Here is a 23,132-nt window from a genome sequence, read left to right as displayed (position 1 = left end):
TTATGTCTTTAATAAAATTCAATAGCCATTCATGATAAAACCCCCAAGAAAATAGTGATGGGGGATACTTGCTTAATATGATTACACACCACACACACACACCACACACACAAACACTTGTAATACCCTGCTGTAGTTCAGCTGTTATCTTACTTGCTTAATTGGGAAACACTCAGGGTGGGTGTGATCCCTGGGTCGGGAAGATCCTTTGGAGTAGGAAATGACAACCTACCCAAGTGTGCTTGCCTGGAAAATTCCATGGACAGAGGAGCCTGGTGGGCTGCAGTCCATAGGGTTTCAAAGAGTAGACTCAATTGAGTAGACATGCATGAAAACACAAATGAAGGCATTTCCATGAAGAAGGCGAGCATTCCCATCCATTACTATTCAACACTTTAATGGAAGTTTTAGCAAACAAAGAGCAATCAATTAGGGGCATAAGAATACATGGAAGCATGCATGGCCCTTTGGGACTCCTGGGCTCAAGGCCTTTGTGTCCCCTATTTCTCTGATCACGGGAAACAGCCTTCACTCAGCCTCCATGACCTTCCCTGAGCTCCAGCGGGCAGATTCAAGTGGTTGTTAATTAGGGAAGGAAGGAATTGGGAAACCAGAGAAACAGCCAAGAGGAGCATTGGGGTAAGGTCTTGCTTCCCCATCAAAGAATACACACAATAAGCCTTTGCACTTGTTTACAGATACTGAAACCCCTCCTGGTGGCAGAAGTTACCGATTAACTATGGTATGCTGCCCAGAGTGTGTAGACACTAGACCGGTTGGACCTGAAGAACACTGATGCTGACTCCTGCTTACCTCACCACCAGCCCATCAGAAGATTGTCCAAGAGCTAATCACGCCCTCTTTGGACAATAAAACCTCACTGTCTTCCCCAAGTGGGGATAGAGGGCTTTGAGGGCATGAGCCCACTATGTCCCCTTTTACCTGGCAAAGCAATGAAACTATCCTTTTCTACCCAAAACTCTGTCTCAAAATTTGACTCAGCACTGGTGTACAGAGAAACTGAGCTTTCTCTGGTGACCCAAGGACAACAGAGCAGATAAAACCAAGATGAGTCTTGGAATGCAGGGACAGAAAACCAGACCCTTGTCATCCTTCCCTCCCCTGTGTTGTAACTATTTATGGATTTCAGGTCCTCTTGGGCAGTATAACCTGTCTCCCCTCCTACCTCACAGGGAGAAGGCATTTGCCTTACTCTTCCCTGCCCACCCCCCCACCCAGTATACCTGACTCATCCAGTCAGCAAATGACCCACAAGACCCCTATCCCGCTCCTTGCACTCTGGGTATAAAGCAGGCTAAGGACCCCTGTTTAGCATCAGTTCTCCCTCAAGCTGGCCTGCTGTTCTAACAGCGTCTCCCACTCTAATAAACTTTATTTCCCTCTCATTCTGCCTCATGTCTGGAAATTATTTTCCACCCTGTGCATGGACCACGGCACCTTCTGCATCATAAGTGAAGGAGAAGTGAGAAGCTGGGATACCTCCGTAATGTGGGACACTACTCAGCAATAAAGGAAAACAAGCTCTTGGCACATACAACTTGAATGATTCCCCAAATCATTAGGCTAAGAGAATGACGTCAGTCTCAAAAGGGACTTTGTTTCCCTTATCTCTAGATTCTCAGTGTCTGGTATAAAACCTACCAGCCACTGCAAACAACCAATCAATGTCAATAAATAGATGAACAGGCACAAACTTCCAAAACTCTTGAGAGAAGGAAATACGCTTCATTCTTTGTACTAATCGCAGTACATATTATTAATCTGTCTGCCTTCTACCCTGGGAGGCAATGGGCAAACTGCTGTCAGGATATATCACACAGGCTCCTCTTCCCTGTGATGATCAAGCACACAACCAGTTTTCTTAGAATAAATTTAAGAATTGGAATTCGAGGATTTGGGAGGCAATTCTTCCTAGGTTACTAGATCAGCTTTGCAAAATTTCCTAATTGTTTTATCTCGGGCAAGTTATTTAAGCTTTCTATATTTTGCTATTCCCTTCTATAATAGAAGGTGAGGTGAGTCGCTCAGTTGTGTCCGACTCTTTGCGAGTCTGTGGACTGTAACCTACTAGGCTTCTCCATCCATGGGATTCTCCAGACAAGAATACTGGAGTGGAGTGCCATTTCCTTCTCCAGGGGATCTTCCCGACCTAGGGATTGAACCCAGGTCTCCCGCATTGGAGGCAGACGCTTTAACCTCTGAGCCACCAGGGAAGCCCTTAAGGTACTTAAAGTACTCAGGACAGTGTCGGGCACAAAGTAAGCAGCTAGAAGTTGTTAGCTGTGATGATCACCAGTTCATTTCACAGAGGAGGGAGCCGAAATCCAGATGTGGTTAAGGACTTGCCAGAGGTTACAGTAAGAGTGACAGAACCAACCGTGCTTGTGCAAGTCACGACTGCTTTAAGCCTCTGTCACTTGAGCTGCAAAATGAGGGGGTTGGACAACATCTTCTCTAGAGAGCTTCCAGTTCTACAGTTCTCATTCTACTAATTGGCACCCTGGGACTTACAGAACTAATTTACCTGCCTGAATGGTCTAGTGGTTTCCCCTACTTTCTTCAATTTAAGCCTGAATTTGGCAATAAGGAGTTCATGATCTGAGTCAGTCAGCTCCTGGTCTTGTTTTTGCTGACTGTATAAAGCTTCGCCATCTTTCACTGGAAAGAATATAATCAATCTGATTTCAATATTGACCATCTGGTGATGTCCATGTGTTTTCTCTTGTGTTGTTGGAAGAGGGTGTTTGCTATGACCAGTGTGTACTCTTCAAATGACTCTGTTAGCCTTTGACTTGCTTCATTTTGTACTCCAAGGGCAAATTTGCTGTTACTCCGGGTATCTTTTGACTTCCTACTTTTGCATTCCAGTCCCCTATAATGAAAATGACATCTTTTGGGGGTGTTAATTCTAGAAGGACTTGTAGGTCTTCATAGAACCGTTCAACGTCAGCTTCCTCAGGGTTACTGGTTGGGGCATAGATTTGGATTACTGTGGTATTGAATGGTTTGCTAAGGAAACAAACAGAGATTATTCTGTCATTTTGATGGCATGCAAATTCTGCATTTCGAACTCTTTTTTTTTTACTATGATGGCTATTCCATTTCGTCTAAGGAATTCTCGTCCACAGTAGTAGATATAATGGTCACATGAGTTAAATTCACCCTTTCCAGGCCATTTTAGTTCACTGATTCCTAAAATGTAGGTGTTCACTGTTGCAATCTCCTGTTGGTGGGTGGGTGGAATTGCTCAGTCGTGTCTGACTCTTTGCGACCCCATGGACTGCCTTTTCCCTCCATGGGATTCTCCAGGCAAGAATACTGGAGTGGGTTACCATTTCCTTCTCCAGGGGATCTTCCTGACCCAGGGATTGAACCCGGGTCTCCCGCATTACTAACCTCTCTAACCTCTGAGCCACCAGGGAAGCCCTGTTAGCCCACTTCTAATTTTCCTTGATTCAGGGATCTAATATTCCACGTTCCTATGCAATATTGCTCTTTACAGCATCGGACATTATTTCCATCACCAGTCACATCCACAATTAGGTGTTTTTGCTTTGGAGGTGATGGGATTTCAGTTGAGCTATTTCAAATCCTGAAAGATGATGCTTTGAAAGTGTTGCACTCAATATGCCAGTAAATTTTGAAAAGTTGCCAGTGGCCATGATGTTAAAGCTGAAACTCCAGTACTTTGGCCACCTCATGTGAAGAGTTGACTCATTGGAAAAGACTCTGATGCTGGGAGGGATTGGGGGCAGGAGGAGAAGGGGAAGACAGAAGATGAGATGGTTGGATGACATCACTGACTCAATGGGCATGAGTCTGAGTGAACTCCGGGAGATGGTGATGGACAGGGAGGCCTGGCGTGCTGTGATTCATGGGGTCACAAAGAGTTGGACACGACTGAGCGACTGAACTGAACTGAACCAGTGGCCATAGGACTGGAAAAAGTCAATTCATCCCAATCCCAAAGAGAGGCAATGCTAAAGAATATTCGAACTACTGAAGAATTGCACTCATCTCACACACTAGTAAAGTAATGCTCAAAATCCTCTAAGTGAGGCTTCAATGGTATGTGAACTGTGAACTTCCAGATGTTCAAGCTGGTTTTAGAAAAGACAGAATAACCAGAGATCAAATTGCCAACATCCATCGGATCATCAAAAAAGCAAGGGGTTTCCAGAAAAACATCTACTTCTACCCTATTGACTACACCAAAGCCTTTGATTTGTGTGGATCACAACAAACTGTGGAAAATTCTTCAAGAAATGGGAATATCAGACCACCTAACCTGCCTCTTAAAATCTGTATGCAGGTCAGGAAGCAACCTTTAGAACTGGACATGGAAAAATAGACTGGTTCCAAATAGGAAAAGGAGTACCTCAAGGCTGTATATTGTCACCCTGCTTATTTAACTTCTATGCAGAGTACATCATGAGAAATGCAGGGCTGGATGAAGCACAAGCTGGAATCAAGATTGCTAGGGGAAATATCAATAACCTGAGATATGCAGATGACACCACCCTTATGGACCAAATTGAAGAACTAAAAATCCTCTTGATGAAAGTGAAACAGGAAAGTGAAAACGTTTGCCTCAACTTAACATTCAGAAAACTAAGATCATGGCATCCAGTTCCATTACTTCATGGTAAATAGATGGGGAAACAATGGAGATACTGACAGACTTTATTTTTCTGCTCCAAAATCACTGGAGATGGTGACTGTAGCCATGAAATTAAAAGATGCTTGCTCCTTGGAAAAAAGCTATGACCAACCTGGGCAGCATATCACTGCAGATGGTGACTGTAGCCATGAAATTAAAAGATGCTTGCTTCTTGGAAAAAAGCTATGACCAACTTGGACAGCATATCACTGCAGATGGTGACTGTAGCCATGAAATTAAATGATGCTTGCTTCTTGGAAAAAAGCTATGACCAACTTGGACAGCATATTAAAAAGCACAGACATTATTGGGCCAACAAAGGACCATCTAGTCAAAGCTGTGGTTTTTCCAGTAGTCATGTATGGATGTGAGATTTGGACTGTAAAGAAAGCTGAGCACTGAACAATTGATGCTTTTGAACTGTGGTGTTGGAGAAGACTCTTGAGAGTCTCTTGGACTGCAAGGAGATCCAACGAGTCCATCCTAAAGGAAATCAGTTGTGAATATTCATTGGAAGGCCTGATGCTGAAGCTGAAACTCCAATACTTTGGTCACCTGATGCGAAGAACTGTCTCATTGGAAAAGACCCTGTTGCAGGGAAATATTGAAGACAGGAGGAGAAGGGGATGACAGAGGATGAGATGACTGAATAGCACCACCAACTCTATGGGCATGAGTCTGAGCAAACTTCAGAGGTTAGTGATGGACAGGGAAGCCTGACATGTTGCAGGCCATGAGATCACAAAGAATTGGAGATGACTGAGCAACTGAACTGAACTGACTAGGTTGAATGCCTTCTTAATAGCCTGGAAATGACTTACTACACAGCATCAGTAAATTGGTAAAAAAAAAAAAAAAAGAAAAAGAAAAAAACAGATGCCAGAGAGGGAGACTCTTATGCAGCATTAATAATATACATATTATATACACATATACATATATGTGTATATATATATTGTATATATTGGAGAGGGCCATGGCCACCCACTCCAATATTCTTGCCTGGAGAATCCTCATGGACAGAGGAGCCTGGTGGGCTACAGTCCATGGGGTCCCAAAGAGTCGGACATGACTGAGCGACTAAGCATATATGTGTATGTGTGTGTGTGTATATGTGTGTGTGTGTGTGTGTGTGTATATATGTATATATATATATATATATATATATATATATATATATATATATATATATATTTAGTCGTTCAATCACTCAGTCATGTCTGATTCTTTGCCACCCCATGGACTGCAGCACGCCAGGCTTCCCTGTCCTTCACCTTCTCCTGCAGCTTGCTCAAACTCATGTCCATTGAGTTAGTAATGCCATCCAACCATCTCATCCTTTGTTGTTCCTTTCTCCTCCTGCCTTCAGTCTTTCCCAGCATCAGGGTCTTTTCTAATGAGTTAGTTCTTCACAACAGGTGGCCAAAGTATTGGACCTTCAGCTTTAGCATCAGTCCTTCCAAAGAATATTCAGGCTCTTTCCTTTAGGTTTGACTGATGTGATCTCTGTGTAGCCCAAGGGTCTCTCAAGAGCCTTCTCCAACACCACAGTTCAAAAGCATCAATTCTTCAGCAATCAGTTTTCTTTATAGTCCAACTCTCACATCCATACATGACTACTGGAAAACCCATAACTTTCACTATACAGACATTTGTTGGCAAAGCGATAGCTTTGCTGATTAATACACTGTCTAGAGTTCTCATACCTTTGCTTCCATGGAGCAAGCATCTTCTAATTTCATGGCTGCAGTCATTATCCACAGTAATTTTGGAGCCCAAGAAAAGAAAATCTGTCACTGTTTCTACTTTTTCCCTTTCTGCTTGCAATGAAGTGATGGAACCAGATGCCATGACCTTTGTATTTTGAATGTTGAGTTTTAAGCCAGCTTTCTCACTCTCCTCTTTCACCCTCATCAAGAGGCTCTTTAGTTCCTCTTCAATTTCTGGCAAAAGGATGGCACCATCTGCGTATCTGAGGTGATTGATATTTTCCTGGCCATCTTGATTCCAGCCTGTGCTTCATCCAGCCCAGCATTTCTCATGATGTTCTCTGCATATAAGTTAAGTAAACAGGATGACAATATACAGCCTTGTTGTACTCGTTTCCCAGTTTTGAACGAGTCTGTTGTTCCATGCAAGGTTCTAAGTGCTATTTCTTGACCCGCAAACAGATTTCTCAGGAGACAGGTGAGGATGTCTTTTATTCCCATCTCTTGAAGATCACCGTTGTGATCCATATGGTCAAAGGCTTTAGCATAGTCAATGAAGCAGAATTAGATGTTTTCTTGAATTCCCTTGCTTTCTCTATGATCCAATGGATGTTGGAAATTTGGTATCTGGTTCCCCTGCTTTTTGTAAACCCAGCATGGAAAATTGTAAATACAATTATATATATATTATATATGTCTATATGTATATATATCATGCATGTCTTTTTTTAGTCACATTCTTTAAGTATCGTGGAAGGGAGCCAAGTCCTTGGTAATTAGTAAAGCTAGTGGAGGGGATGGAATTCCAGCTGAACTCTTTAAAATCCTGAAAGATGATGCTGTTAACATGCTGCACTCAGTGTGCCAGCAAATCTGAAAAACTCAGCAATCGCCACAGGATTGGGAAAGGTCAGTTTTCATTCCAATCCCGAAGAAAGCCAGTGCCAAAGTATGGCAAATAATTACAATGAATACATTTCACTCCATTCTTGGATGTGTCTCAGGGACTTTTAAACTGCACATTCTTATAACAAAACAAGTATTCGTGTATCCATGTTTAGATTATTTTAATGAAATGATTAAAGTAATGAGTTGGGAAATATATATCAGAATGTTTTTTTTTGTCTCATCTACAGCATTAACCTAGGATGCAAGAATAAGAATAATTGAATGTATTTATACTGAAAATTACCACTGCAGCTAGCTCGTGGTTTGTTTGTTTGTTTGTTTGTGTTCTCTCTTTAGCCTGAATTTAATTTTCTTTGAAGGGTGTATGTGGTTCTTTGACTGAATATTTGCTTGTGTTGTAATACAATACAACACAAGTTGTAACACAATAAATACATTACATTATTAATTTACAATTTATTCTATTTTACTATAATATTATATTAAAATAATGAAATATTGTATTTATTGTAATACAATAAAGTTGTAATACTATACATGTTAAATTCACACCTAAGAATTTTGACTGAGATGCTGATGATGAAAACCATAGAGACCAAGTCCCCTACATTCTGCAGAGTGAAACCGAATCTGTCCGCTCAAAGTGATCGCCTCTGCAGGAGTCCTGTGCTTCTTTGCCAGGTGCTTCTCATATCCTTGAATCTTTGCTAACTTCCCTGGTGGCTCCTGCCTTACAATAGGGGAGACCTGGCTTCAATCCCTGGGTCGAGAAGATCCTCTGGAGAAGGAAATGGCAACCCACTCCAGTACTCTTGCCTGGAAAATCCCATGGACAAAGGAGCATGGTAGGCTACAGTCCATGGGGTCGCAAAGAGTCGAACATGACTAGCAACTTCACTTCACTTTAGTGACTGAACAACAGCAATATTTTCTTTCCAATAGTATGTTAGTTTCTACTGTGCAGCAAAGTGAGTCAGCTATAGATAAATTGCAGCTATAGTAAAGGTTCAGTCCTATGTGTTTGGGGGAAGTCAGGGCAAGGCACATGTCCTCTTTTGGACAGAATGGGTTAGGGCATGGAGATGATGATTTTAAGATGACCAAGGAAGGAGAGTTGGCATAGGTCACATGTGACCTCCAGACCATGTTGGAAGAACATGGACATGTGCTTGGGGAAAGCCTACAATTGCTAGGTGAAGAGGACCCATTGGAAGAGGAGAAAAGGGACAGGCATGTCTCTATTTTATCCATAGATTTAAAAGAATTTTTACAGAATAAAAGCCACAAAGGTCTTAAAAACCTCAGTTACACATAATATCTACCAATACATAAGGGATGAATCCAAGGAGAATGTAGACTTTGACTGACAGAGGGGTTGAGAATGTGGCTCAAACCTTCTGGGGGAAAAAGGGGGAGGGGAGATGTCTGGGGGGTGGACCAAGTCTACACCAAAATCATCTTGAACTTTCACAAAAACCGAAATTCATCCCTGTGTTCTTAGAAGGAATAGTGGTGCTTTCCAAGAAAAAAAAAAATCCAATTTGCACAAATATGAGAGAACAGAAAAGTGTTATTAAAATAACAATAAGCAAACCATTCATCTGCATGGGGCAGCTGTTAGTTTCACAGGAAAAGGAGAGAACTGGTTATTTAGCAAACTCGTTGTTGTTGGTCAAAGATTTCCTACAAATACATCTGAACACACCAAGCATTATTCTCTTATCTGTTGAATATCTTTTGGGACTTTTGGCATTTCAGGTAGTTGAGTTCTGAAAGATTTATTTGGCAGAGAACTCTTTGTTCATAATGATAAGGAACATTGAACTTTGTTCAATTGATAAGGAACAATTTGAGGCCTTCAGTAAAATTATAAGCAAACAAATTTCCATTCATCTAGAAGGATGTCTATCAGTATCTCCTTCTGTAAGCTTGACTAATGGAAAGAATCGATCTTTCTAATAAACTATAAGGGTAAGATGATCAGTGCCATCTAAAGACAAAATAAGTGAGAAAAGGCTATAAGGGAAGATCACCCACCAATCTAGAAAGAATCTAGAGGGGAAATCTTTTCTAGGGATAGAGAGAGAAAGCTCAGGGCCATCTTCTTTGGTCTCCTGCATTCCCTGTCTTGGTGTCTCTGAGAAAGAATTCGCAAATAGGGAGCATCAATACTTTCTGCTTTGGAGTTTCACAAGTTGAGAATTTATCCCTTTCCTGTTAAATCAATCAAACATAGACCAATTATCAATAGTGAACTTTACACTCTTTAGCCCTGAGAGTCTCAGAGAAAAAAGAGAATGCTCTGAGTTACATGGGGCAGGACCACCTGAAAATATGGAGGAAATATAGAAAGATTTTCAGAGAGAAGACAAAGGAAGAAACCTGTAACAAGGTAAAGATGATTTCAAGTATCTTATTCTGACTCAAAACATCATCTCTGGCTGTTTGCTGCCTTGAAACCCAGTGAGCCTCCATTTCTGCCAATTGCCTTTTCATTTGCACCTTCCACTCTTGCTGTTTTAGTTCATCCTGCAGCTTTCCAATTTCCTCTTTGAACTTCTCTTTTATCTGAGATTTAGCTCTCTCGAGCTATTCTCTATAATTTTCTTGTAACACTTGGGTTTCTTTCTGAATCTCCTCCTCGGTCTTCTGATACTGGCTATTTGTGTAGTATCTCCCCTTGCACTTGTCCACCACATCCTGGACCAGGGTCAGCAGCTGCTCCCTCTGGTCCTCCTGCTCAGCTCCAGTGGCCTTGTTGTTGAAAACATGGTAGCAATCTCTGAACTTGCGAATCAGCTCTTGGATGGCTGTAGGAGCTTGCTTTAAGTAATCACAGAAATCCATGCCATCTAAGTCATCTTTCTGGATGAATAAGAGAATCATGTGTTCCCTCGCTCTCTCTCCAAACATCGTCAGGATCTTCTCTGTGGCTTCTGGTCTTTGGGCATGTAATGGCCCAGTGGGATGACCAGGAGCAGCACATGAGGCCCCAGGGAGGTCAGCACCATGCAGCGGGTAATCTCCTTGAGAGTCTCAGCATCTGAGACCTCCGTGTCAAAGAGGCCAGGTGTGTCCACGACAACAACTTCTCTCCCCTTCCAGGTGTTGCTTCCTTTCTCACAATGCTTGGTGATGGATACAGCCGAAAAACTAGATGAAACACGTTCTCTGTGAGGATGCTGTTTCTTATTTCGCTTTTTCCTACCCCAGTCTTACCCACTAAGACAAGTCTCAGCTGGGAATCTCCAGGGTTTGCAAGCCCTGGAACATCAGGAAACAGAAGACCCAGTGTTAGAATGAACTTCAACTGTCTCCCCTGCAAGGCTCCTGCCCACTGAATAAATATTCAACCCTGAATATTCATTGGAAGGACTGATGCTGAAGCTGAAGCTCCAATACTTTGGCCACTTGATGCAAAGAGCAGACTCACTGGAAAAGATTCTGATACTGGGAAAGGTTGAAGGCAAAAGAAGGGGGTGGCAGAGGATAAAATGGCTAGACAGCATCACCAAATCAATGGACATGAATTTGCATAAACTCCAGGAGAGAGTGGAGGACAGAGGACCTTGGCAAGCTGCACTCCATGGGCATGACTTAGCAACTGAACAGGAATAACAACCGATATTTTTCAGGATCCCTTTCAGCTCTTACTCTGACCTTATGGAAGCAAACAGCTCATAGAGGAGGAAACAGTGTGATTAAGAAGAGGACTCTGAGTTGCTGCCAGTAGCTGTTCTTCATAAGATAGGAGGTAACAAAAAATTGACTGTGCATATTCGACTTCCTAGGAAAGTTGAAAGTTAATATCAGAACAGTAGAGCACAGCAATTGAAACCTGAATTTAAACACCAAATCATCTACCAGCTCTTCCTGTGCTTGTATTCAGCAAGTCTCTGCATATCTCTGCAATGTGTCTATAAAGTCAAAGTCCTCTGGATTTGTCAGGCATAGACCCAAGATCAGAGGGAAGGCAATTGACAATCACAAGTGAAAGCCTGTTTTTCCAAGAAGGCCGACCTTGCCAGCTGGCCCTTGAACTTAAGGGTCTGATTCCTGCATGAGGAATCCTATGTTATATCTACTCATTTCTGCTTTGAGACAATGCCTACATTATACCATGCACAACATCATAGGCACTGTTAACAACTCCAGGTTATTTTCAGAGCCATCACCATTCACCCAGGTCCTCATACTGGAAAGCTAGGAGTCACCCTTAACTCCCCTCTTTCCCCACTTTGCAGACCCAACCCATCAGCATGTTCTCTTGGCTCCAAATCTGTTCGCCTGTCTCTGTTTTGAAGATCATCATTCCAGTCCAGATTCCATCACCACCCCTGCCTCAGCAGTCTCCTAACAGGTGTCTCCACTTCCACTTTGTCCCTTTCAGTCTATTCTGTGATGTGGGCTAACCATGAAAAAATATCAGTCAAATGGGACCAGGAACTTGCAGAAACCCCTCCCTGATGTCCACAAAATCTGTAGTTAATCTCCATCTCCCACACACTTTCTGATGAAGTGTTTGCTGCTCCTGGAATCCCTAAGGCAGAGATTTCCCCATTTGAGAACCAGAATCCCAGGATAAAAGAAGCAAATTTCCCAATGCTGCAAACACTGGATATGGGATGGCTAAGGTTTATCTAAGAATAAATGTACATAAGAATTCAGAGTATTCTTAATAGTTGGCTTCACAATAGAAGCTCCAACCTAAGGAGATCCTAGGGCATTGGCTGGCCTTAGAGAGAGGCTGTAGGAAATTCATGGCCCAGCAGTAAAAAGGCACCAAGGCCAGTGCCAACTCCTCAACCATTGGCCAATGCTGATAACGAATGGATGGCAACCTCTGAAGATGGCAGCCATAGCCACAAAGGAGTCCATCTCTGCACTCGTGCCTCTTGGGAAGGTGGATTCTCAGCTCCTCTCATCAGGATGCTGAGTCTGTTTCACCAACCCTTCAGTCAGACTGGGCCATGTGACTTGCTTTGGACCATAGGATCATGGAAACATGGTAAAGCGGAAAATCCAAAAGCACTGACACATTGTGCTTGGCCTTCTCTTTCTGATTTTTGGAACCTTACACCTGCCCTGGACTAGCCTACTTGATGAGGGACACAAGGCCCTGTTATCCCTGTCTGCCTGGCTGACCCAGAGCTTGCTGACCACCAGACCTGTCTGTGAGGCCACCCAAGATTATTGTGTTGCATCCTGAACCACCAGCCCAGCACCCACACATAAGTCAGTCTGGCTGAGATTAGCCAGATTGGTCCAGACCCAAGCACGGCCCAAATGAGTGACCCTCAAAATTAAGAGCCAACTAAATGGCTGCTGTTTTAGGTTCCTAAATTGTGGGGTGATTTGCTAAACCAGCAAAAGCTCAAATGATAGAATCTATTTCTAGGATAAAGGGGTAGAGGGAGCGTTATATGAGAAACGGAGTGATCATTCTGTTGAGTGTGTTGCTTAGCGGAAGGCCCCTGGGAGCAGGGAAATTAGGGGCCTGAATGAGGCATTGATCACCCTCACATTCCTCCTTCCCAGTCCTCTCAGGCTGAAGAGAGGGGCAGAGAAACTACCTGGGAGGCCGCAACCCTTGATCCGTGTGCCCACATGGCAGGAAGTAGCAAGTAAGAAACCTCATCAAGCCTGGGAGCAGTCAGGGTACGGAACTCTCCTGCTTGCTGTTAAGCTACATCACAAGGAGGATGCAGAGAGGGTGGAGAGAATGAGAGAGCAGAGCAAATGAAGGGAAATTGAGAAATGTGGTTGAAAATGTTTTGCTCTTGTACATGTTGGCTGGATGACAGGGCAGGAGAGTCCCAGACCTCCCCTCCAAGTCTGGCTGCCCTCCCCAAGCAGCCTCTCACCATGGCTGCTCCTGGGTTCGCTGAGGTACTGTGTGGCCATTGTGGTTTGGATTCCTGGGAATAGAGGGATAGAACTATGTTATTACAGGGACATGCAGAACAAACCAGAAACATCAACCTCCTGTAAACAACACTTTCCCTTTCTTCAGAAACTTGCTACTCGATCTCTCCTCTATTTCTCAATACTTATTCCTGCTCTCAGTCTCATTTTCAAACTGTCATTTTTCTTTACATAAATGTAAGTGCTTCAGGTGCTTCCTTGGCACTGGTTCTGGGTGTCCTTCCCTCCTCTATTCAGTGAATTATTGTTCTGAGTGCCATTTATATATCATCTGCAGCCTAGACCCTTCTCAGAGTTCCAACCTTTCCTATCCCATTCCAATTCTCCATTTGGCAATTTTGTGGGCATCTCAAATTGGACAAAATGAAACCCTTACCTCTGTCCCCAGCCTGGTTTGCATTTCAGTAAGTGGCATCACGAAACGGCTCAAGCAGAACTTCGGGGTCATCTCTAAAACACTTCTTTCCTCACTTCTTCACAGTCCATCACTAAATCCTATAGATTTTTGTTCCCCAAATGAAAAATTATCCATTTCTGCCCATCTCCATGTGAGTCCAATCCTATCATTTGACTGCAATGTATTAGGCTCCCATAATACTGTATCTTCCATCCCTCCTCTACTCAATAGTCAGATGCCTTTATCAAATTTATAATCAAAGGATAACTGTTTTACAGTGTTGTGTTGGATTCTACCAAGCATCAACATGAATCAGTCATAGGTTTACCCATGTTCACTCCCACTTGAACATCCCTCCCACCTCTCTCTTGTTTTCAAGATTATGAACTGTTCCCTCTGTACTTGAACCAAGAGTCTCATGCCTTATAGCATCCAGTTTATGAATAATTATAAATTTCTCTGGCAGCCCTTGCCATGGCCTGCTGTTTTTTTATTCTTCCTGACTCCTACATCTCATGTTTTTGATTTTGCACATGATGAGAAATGGTGAGAAATGCTAGTTGCTGTTGTTGTTGTATTTTATCATTCTTTTCCAGACTATACAGAAAAACAAACACATAATTAATAGCACTCCCATAACCAGAGCAAGGCTATGGTTTTCCCAGTGGTCATGTATGGATGTGAGAGTTGGACTGTGAAGAAAGCTGAGCACCGAAGAATTGATGCTTTTGAAATGTGGTGTTGGAGAAGACTCTTGAGAGTCCCTTGGACTGCAAGGAGATCCATCCAGTCTATTCTGAAGGAGATCAGCCCTGGGATTTCTTTGGAGGGAGTGACGCTAAAGCTGCAACTCCAGTACTTTGGCCACCTCATGAGAAGAGTTAACTCACTGGAAAATACTCTGATGCTGGGAGGGATTGAAGGCAGGAGGAGAAAGGGACGACAGAGGATGAAATGGCTGGATGGCATCACTGACTCGATGGACGTGAGTTTGAGTAAACTCCAGGATTTGGTGATGGACAGGGAGGCCTGGCGTGCTGCAATTCATGGGGTCGCAAAGAGTTGGACACGACTGAGTGACTGAACTGAACCAGAGCAATTCCTTATCCAAATTTCTTGATCTGTTTTAAGGGATTAAGAAAAGAAAGATTATCAGCAACAGTATCAAGAAAATCTGATCCAGAAATTACATCAAGATGTTTATTAAAATCTTTTAGTTTCTTGTTGTAGATCTTGAATATCTACAGAAATATTACCTGGGTTCAATAGGTGTTGTTTAACTTTATCCCAGTTGAACTGTGTCTTCTTATATCTGAAAGCCATTACACAAAAGGAAGTATAGTTCCAATCACATCTTGGTCTCACCTGTTTTTGTAAACTGATTAATTGATCTCCTAATGAAATAACAGATTGTTGAAGGTCAGCCACTTAGGAGGCCAACTTTCCATCAATTTTTTGTTGAGTGGTCCAAAGGACATTGGCCTCTTTATGCCCTTCTTGTACAAAATGAACTGTTTGTAAAGATTTATGAAGAGCCATTCTGGCCATGGCTGCCACAGTGGCAATAGCGATCATGCCTAAGATGGCAACAACAAGCAATCCCAAAACATGTTTAACACATTTAAGATTTTTCAATATTTCTTCAATAACATATAATGTAGGGCTTTCGTGCCAAGGTCGTTGTAACTCAACTGGAACCCATTCAACTGGAATCATTCTGGTTTTCAGATTGTAAATACTCTGCCAACTTTCATCAAAAGGAATGGTATTATTTATACATGTATAAAATGAACAGTTAATACATGTTACTAATCCCAAATTGGGATCATATTTTGTTGGTCTGATCATGAAAACCATAGGAATTCTTACACAAGTCTGAATGGTGTGGGTAGAGTTTTTTTGTAAAATTAAGTGTAGCTTTTGTGTCATTTAAAGTATAGTCAGTATATCGTCCCTTCCAAGCGATTAGTTCTTTCAATGCCATGGGCATTTTCCGTGTGTCATCATGCACAGGATAATGATCTAAAAGAGGCACAGGGGGAACTAACCCTACCCCATGCCATACAAGGGGTTGACTACCATAAGTACTAATTGCCTATCATTATATATCCATGGGAAAGACACTTTATATTAAATAAGTTTAGGGGCTCCTCGGGGTCTGCAATCCAAACTGGAGCCTTCTGCAACATTTAATAATAAGTGGCCTTCTGATCCTTTACATAATTTCCATCTTAACCAATTTTCAATACCATGGCTAGTATTAGCAACACAATCAGGAAGGTTTCATCATGCTAGAAGTTTCCTCTTTTTCTAAAAAGGTAAGGGCAGTTAACAGAAAGAAGGAAGTCTTATCGGCATTTGATTCCTTGACAACTGACAGCCATTTTTGATATCCTGTTTTAAGACATATACTTCCAAGACCAAAACAAATAGGAGTGGCACCAGAGCCAATAGTGTAATTTATCAACTGACTCCCTTCTTCTTCCTTTACAGTCTGTTTTAATGTGTCCTAATTTTCCACATTGGTGACATCTCATATCTGTCTTTTTATTAGCTTTAGACAATGCTTGAGCCAGAATTGCATTTTATATGGTTCTGACCCAATATCCTCGCAAACTTTAAGATATTCTCCTAGAGCGGCACCCTGTACTTTGAGATGCTGAATTACCTATTTACACTCTAAGTTAGCATTGTCATAAGCAAGCACTTGCATCAGCAAATCTCTCAAACCAGGTTGTGAGACTATTTTATTTAACTTTTGACATAGCCTGATAATAAATCTACATAACGTTCCCCATTTGATTATTTATTTTGTGTAAATGAAATCGAGCCTTGTCTGGGTGGATTTATTCTCTCCCAGGCTTTTAAACCTATCATTCTCACTTTAGTGAGTAATTGGTCATCAAATTGTAACTGAGTGGGCATCAAAATGTACCCCACTAGCCATTAATTGATCAAGTGTTCTATCAACTGGTGGTTTGGCTGTCGCATTTCTGCAAGCTTGTTGATTTGCCTCATCTTGCCATTAGGTCCTAAATTGTAAAACTTCTCAGGTGGATAGGCAAGTTCTGGCTATCATTTCCCAATCATAAGTAATTAGCCATTCAGCTTGTGAAAGTCCCTGAATTAGTCCTATGGTATTGGAGGATTAGTTCCATATTGGGTACATGCCTGTTTCATCTCCTTCATGGTTTTAAATAGTATGGCATTATAATCATAATGCATTCTTCCTTGTGAGAACTGAGGATCTGGTGAGATTTGAGTTACAGCCATAGGCAGAAACAGGGTCTTCATCCCCCTGCAACTGTGCCATAGAACTCCTTTTTGTACAAGTGGTTTAAAAGCAAAGTCATCATCCCAAGAGGTTTCAGGATTGAAAGGAGGGGTCTCAACAAAAGGTGCAGTTGACCGAGTAAGAAAGATTTGGTCTTGACTTTTATCATTCTTTTGGCTCTTATTTTTCATTTTCATTGATTGTTTCTCTTCCTCATCACCTATGTTATCATATAAATTCATTTTCTCCATTTGTTCTTGTATTTGTTCTCCAGAATCCCCTGAATCCTAGGCTTTGGATTGCAGCGGTCCTAAAGCTATGCTAGTAAGATTCCTTACTGACCATACAGACAAAATATCTGACTTTGTTCTGTCATTGCTAAGTTGTGTCTGGCTCTTTGTGACCCCATGGCCTGTAGACCGCCAGGCTCTTCTGTCCATGGGATTCTGCAAGCAAGAATACTGGAGTGGGTAACACCATTGCCCTCTCTAGAGTATCTTCCTGACTCAGGGATAAAATGCATGTGTTCTGTATTGCAGGCAGATTCTTTACCAGTGAGCCACCTGAGAAGCCCCAAGACATGTTACTTTGAAGGCTACAGGGCCTACGTGGGAGAGTGAGAAGGCTTGGGAAGCAGAGACCCCACTCTTATAGGGCATGGACAAAATCTCACATGCTCTGAGTTCCAGTGCAGAAGCAGTGATAAGACAGGAGCCTGAGGGAGACCCACTTGCTGATCTCGGAGAGCTGCCCAGAGAGGCAAAAGGCAACTGTATATATATATATATATATATATATATTTTTTTTATTTGTGTGTGTATATATATCTGTTCTTGGGTTGGAAGAATCAATATTGTGAAAATGTCTGTCACGATATTGTTCTATACTATCCAAAGTAATCTACAGACTGTATGCAATTTCTATCAAATAACAATGGCATTTCTCACAGAATTAGAACACAACATTTTACTATTTGTATGGGAACACAAATGACCGTGGATAGCCAAAACAATCATGCCAATAAAATGAACAACATAGAAGAAGTGGACAAATTCTTAGAAAGGTACAATCTCCCAACAGTGAACCAGGGGAAAAAATATATATGAATAGACTAATAACCAGTTGTGTAGTCTTCCCATTGGGAAATCTAACCCAGTCTCCCACTTGACAGGTGGGGAGACTGGTAAAGAATCCACCTGCAATGCAGGAGACTCAGGTTTGCTCCCTGGGTTGAGAAGATCCCCTGGAGATGAGGAAGGCTACCCACTCCAGGATTCTGGCCTGGAGAATTCCATGGACTATACAGTCCATGGGATCACAAAGAGTCAGACACAACTGAGCAACTTTTACTTTCACAATAACTAGTCATGAAACTGAATGTGTTATTCAAACCAAGAAATAAAAGTCCAGGACCAGATGGCTTCACAAGTGAATTCTACCAAACATTTATGAAAATGTTAACAGCTATCCTTCTCAAATGATTTCAAAAAATTTCAGAGGAAGAAATACTTCCGAACTCATTGTATGAGGCCAGCATCAATCTGATATCAAAATCAGAAAAGATAACACACAAAATAAAAGTAAGGCCAATATCACTGATGAACATGTATGCAAAAGTCCTCAACAAAATATTAACAAACTGTGCTGGGTTCTCACTCTGCACCTCCCAGATAGTGCCTGCATGCCACTCCCCTGCCCTGCCTGGCTGAGCCCTCCTCTTACAGGAGCCAGGCAAGGGATTGATAGGTTAAAGGGATGCCTGCCTAGATGTGGGTGCCTCTGCCCACACCATGTTATCCCCTCAGTCCCGCCATGATGGAAGATGAACCTTGAAGCCAGGTTGTGTGGGGATGGCCCAGACTCAAGCAATTTGGAAGTCTCTTGACCCAGAAATCACAGAGAGCTAGCTATTCCAGAGTAGATGGAATGCACTCAACCTAGTTTGGCCTGAAAACAGAAAGTGAGAAGAGCATCCTGGACCGGTTGCACTGAGGACTGAAGAGCTCCTGTGTGAATCCACCAATCTGATTGACTTGCTCAGGGAGGCTGGAACGTCTATCTCCAGAAATGTTTTTGAAACATAAAAAGCAATATAGTCTTTCATCTGAAGACTCCATTGCAGAAACAACCAATACAGTTCTCCATGTAGGATCCCTCTGGAGCAGGAAGAGGAATCATGTAACAGCTTCCAGTGATTTGAGACCAATGATCAATGCAGACCTTATCCTAGGGTCCACTTGGAGCCTTAAGAGAAACCAGATACTAACTTCAGACAATTTATCACAGAAAAACTAGAGTTGCCAGTGCCATCCAACCAAACCCCAAAATATCATTTTTGGTTTCCTTCCTGTTTTGCACTGGCTCCCAAAATATAATCTGAAGAAAAATATTTGAGGAGATGTGCTGGCTGGCTTGATTGTGGGCATCTTGTTGGTGCCCCAGCCCACTGCTTATTCTCTCTCGCCTGGCCAGGAACATGTCGATGGTCTACATACATCTTTTGTCGGCTTCGTTTACTTCCTATTGGGGACCTCCATCACATCTCTGTGGGCATTTTGCAGTGTTGTGCCTTATGATCAGTCAGCTGTAGTTGACTGAGAACTGTACGGAGCTGTCTATGATGCTGCTCATGTTGCTCCTTCTTTGGGAATGGTTTCAGATGAGAGCACATTATTAAGCCAGACATCAGGCAAGATATGTAACACAAGCAGCTATGACATTATAGTTGACAGTACGGTAACCTTTAAGGTTGGAGTGTATCAGGCAGCCACGGGCTCCATCAAGCGGGCTTTGTTTCAGTCTCTCTCTCAGATGCCTTGCTGAGGGGATTTGTCACCTGTGCCTCCTTCACAGCTGTTACATCTCAGGCCAAGTATCTCCCTGGACTCAGACTCCCTTGGAGTAATGGCGGGGATTATTCATCACTGACAGTGAAAGTGTTAGTTGCTCAGTCATATCCGACTCTTTGTGACCCCATGGACTATAGCCCACCAGGCTCCTCTGTCCATAGGGCTTTTCCAGGCAAGAATACCAGAGTGGGTTGCCATGCCCTCCTCCAAGGGATCTTCTTGACCCTTGGATACAATCTGTGTCTCTTATGTCTCCTGCATTGGCAGGCCGGTTTTTCACCACTAGCCCACCCTGGAAAGCCAAATCTCTGAAAAGCCCTGTGTAAATTTAAGAATCTGCCCAAGATATGGGGGTTTCCTGGTAGCTCAGCTGGTAAAGGATCTGCCTGTGATGCAGGAGACTCCCATTCGATCCCTGGGTTGGGAAAATCTCCTGGAGAAGGGAACATCTACCCACTGCAGTATCCCGGCCTAGAGAATTCCATGAACAATGTGGAGAATTAGCCAAATAGATAGTTATCTGGTTTGGTACTATGCTGTCTTCTGAACTAAGTACTGAAATAGGCCTGCTTATTGGGGTTCGTTTTTCTATGTTTTGGCTCATCCTCTACACTCAGAAGTCAAAGACTTCACTGCTTGGCCCAGCAAAAGAGCCTGAAATCTTTGACTCCATGTCTGCCTACAAGACCTATCAGGCTAAATCAGCCATCAAGGTTGTCCACTTTGAATCCACTCTCTATTACATGAAGAGAGAATATTGTAAATCTTTAGAAAACAACCCTGCTCTCAATCCAGTCTTAGTAAGTTTGGCTCAGTTCAGTAGCTCAGTCATGTCCGACTCTTTGCAACCCCATGGACTGCAGCACACCAGGCCTCCCTGTCCATCACCAAATCCCAGAGCTTGCTGAAATTCATGTCCATTGAGTCGGTGATGCCACCAATCATCTCATAGGCAGCTCGGAAGAAGGTAGCTAAGAAAAAGATCAAAAGGGAAACAACCACTCTCAGTGGAATCCAGGATCAGTGCGACTTTCCCATGATTCCTTAGAGTTCCACACCATTGTGACTGACTGCTGTGCAGCACAGCTTTTAGATCCAGCAGGGATCCACATGATGAAAGAAGTTCTCAGGGTTCATGAGGCCATCGGCATCCAGGTTCTGCTGGCTGAGTGCAATCCCTCTGTGAGGGACTCCCTGGCCCAGGGAGAGTACTGGAGAAATGAAGAGGAAAATCTCTTTTACAGTGTATGTGAGGCATGACTTTTGTAGAAGACTCTCAAAACTTGAAAGATATGTATGTTTCCAATGGTCTCAGCTTTTCCAGTGATTGAGAGTAGATGGAAGGGAGGAATACTGTCTAGCCAGTTGTTTAAAATTTCAGGTGTGCAGCATTTTGTACCGTGAACCTGGAAATTGTTGCTCCCTGGAGACTTTGGCCTTTTGGATGGACAGAACTGTTCCTTTGAAGCTGATAGCCTTTGTTGATACACAAATGCAGCAGAGCTTTTAGTTAGGCAGAATCAAAAAGAAGAAACTGCCGAGGTTTTCAGCTTTCTTGCACATATGGAATCAAATGAATATCTGTTGAATCGAAATGTAGAGTAAACCCCAAAGTTAATGACCATCTTGTTAGGAGATAAGCATCTGGACTCTTCCTTCCTCAGGAGGTGAAGGGGTAAAGATGGCATTTACATGAGAAGTGCTGGAGCCTGTTTGGCAGGGCTCCCTAGAGAGGGAGTAGAAAGGATAGTGTGTCTGCTAGTGTAACAGCAGGTCGAGAAGCTTCCTGAGTGTAGGGTAGTAACTAGACAAGCTTGTACTCACTTTCGGCTTCCCTCGTCCTTGTCTTCCCTGCCCCACCAGATGGCAGTCAGATCTCTGAAAGTTCTCAGGCAAAGTCTTACCAGGAGTCTAATGGCTGAGCAGGTTTGCAAAATCCTACCAGCCAGCCCCACTTTATACAGAACACTCTTGAGGATACATTTGATGTTTTTAGTCAGCCTTTTTTCTTTAGGGTAAGTAGGTAAGAAAAGAACTCAAAATCAGCCGACACAGTGAGAATCCTCCCTGTCTCTTCTGTGATCCCTACCTGTCCTTGGTTCTGAGGACTTCTCTTTTACCGCTGTGTGCTTCCCATGGAATCTGCCCTAAACTGCTGCATCTGATGAGCAGTGAGTAACGAGTTGGCCAGGCAAAAGGTAAAATGCTGGCTGGGTAATTTTATGCAACCTTTACATTTAAAAAAAATTTTTTGGCTGCACTGGGTCTTTGCTGCTGCACCTGGGCTTTTCTCTGGTTGCAGAGAGTGGGGGCTAATCTCCAGTTGCAGGGAATGTGGGTTTCTCTTGCTGGGAAGCATGGGTTCTAGAGTTGTGACACGTGGGCTCTAGAACACAATCTCAGTACTTGTGGCACACAGGCTTAGTTGCTCTGCAGTATGTGAGATCCTCCCAGACTAGGGATGGAACCCGTGTCTCTTGCATTGGCAGGAGGATTCTTTACCACTGAAGTGGGTATATAGGAAGGGAAGCCCTTCCCTTACACAGGGAAGCCCATATGTAGCCTTTTAAATGAGCCTAAAGCAAATAGTTCAGGATAGATTGCAAAAAGGCATGACTGACAGCTTCCCTAAATAATTTAATTATTTTTCAGTGATTTTTTTTTTCCTTCTTATGATATTTTAGCAAGGGTCAACTGGGAATTGACAGTCTTTCTCATATTGAGAAGCTGCTGGTCATCTTTATTTACTCTGCAAGAAAAATTTATTGTAACCAATGGAAAAGAATGCACATAAGTGGTAGTGTGCTTCCCAAAGAGCACCAGTAATTAATCTGCAGATGTTTTTAGTGAAAACAGAGTGAAAGCTTACTGCCATGCACCCTGTTGACGTACAAGGAATACTGATGACAGTGACAGCTTTTAGCTCTATGAAACAAGGTGAAAATGAAAGTCACTCAGTCATGTCCAACTTTTTGTGACCCCATGGACTGGAGCCCACCAGGCCCCTCTGTCCATGGAATTCTCCAGGCAAAAATACTGGAGCGGGTTGCAATGCCCTTCTCTAGGATGTCTTCCCAACCCGGGGATTGAACTCGGGTCTCCTGCATTGCAGGCTTTTTGAATCCTCTAAAACTATTATGTAAGAGGATTTAGAAGCACACATTCATACAACCCAGATTCTGTGGGTGAATTATTTATGAGACCTGATCACAGGTTGTGGCATAGCAATATTTTCTTTTCAAAAGCAAGTATGTCCAACATTGAAAGCTTAAAGTTCTGTATCTGGACTTTTATGGATGAATAAAATAAATGATTTTCCAAAGTTAGGACTAGGAGACTAGTTTATGCAAAAATGAAAAGCATATTATTTTAAACAAATGAGATAAAA

General features: G+C 42.6%; 2 pseudogenes; one reads left to right on the top strand and one right to left on the bottom strand.

The window, feature by feature from the left end:
* Positions 1-9,863: 9,863 nt before the first annotated feature.
* LOC105615176 (GTPase IMAP family member 4-like) lies at positions 9,864-13,203 on the bottom strand (annotated as a pseudogene).
* Positions 13,204-18,717: 5,514 nt separating this feature from the next.
* On the top strand, positions 18,718-21,075 carry LOC114114467 (sulfate transporter-like; annotated as a pseudogene).
* Positions 21,076-23,132: the final 2,057 nt, after the last annotated feature.

The sequence above is a fragment of the Ovis aries genome, chromosome 4, assembly GCF_016772045.2.
Source record: "Ovis aries strain OAR_USU_Benz2616 breed Rambouillet chromosome 4, ARS-UI_Ramb_v3.0, whole genome shotgun sequence".
In the NCBI taxonomy this organism is placed as follows: domain Eukaryota; kingdom Metazoa; phylum Chordata; class Mammalia; order Artiodactyla; family Bovidae; genus Ovis; species Ovis aries.
The sequence above is the reverse complement of the archived record's forward strand: the minus strand, read 5'-3'. Positions and strand labels throughout refer to the sequence as shown.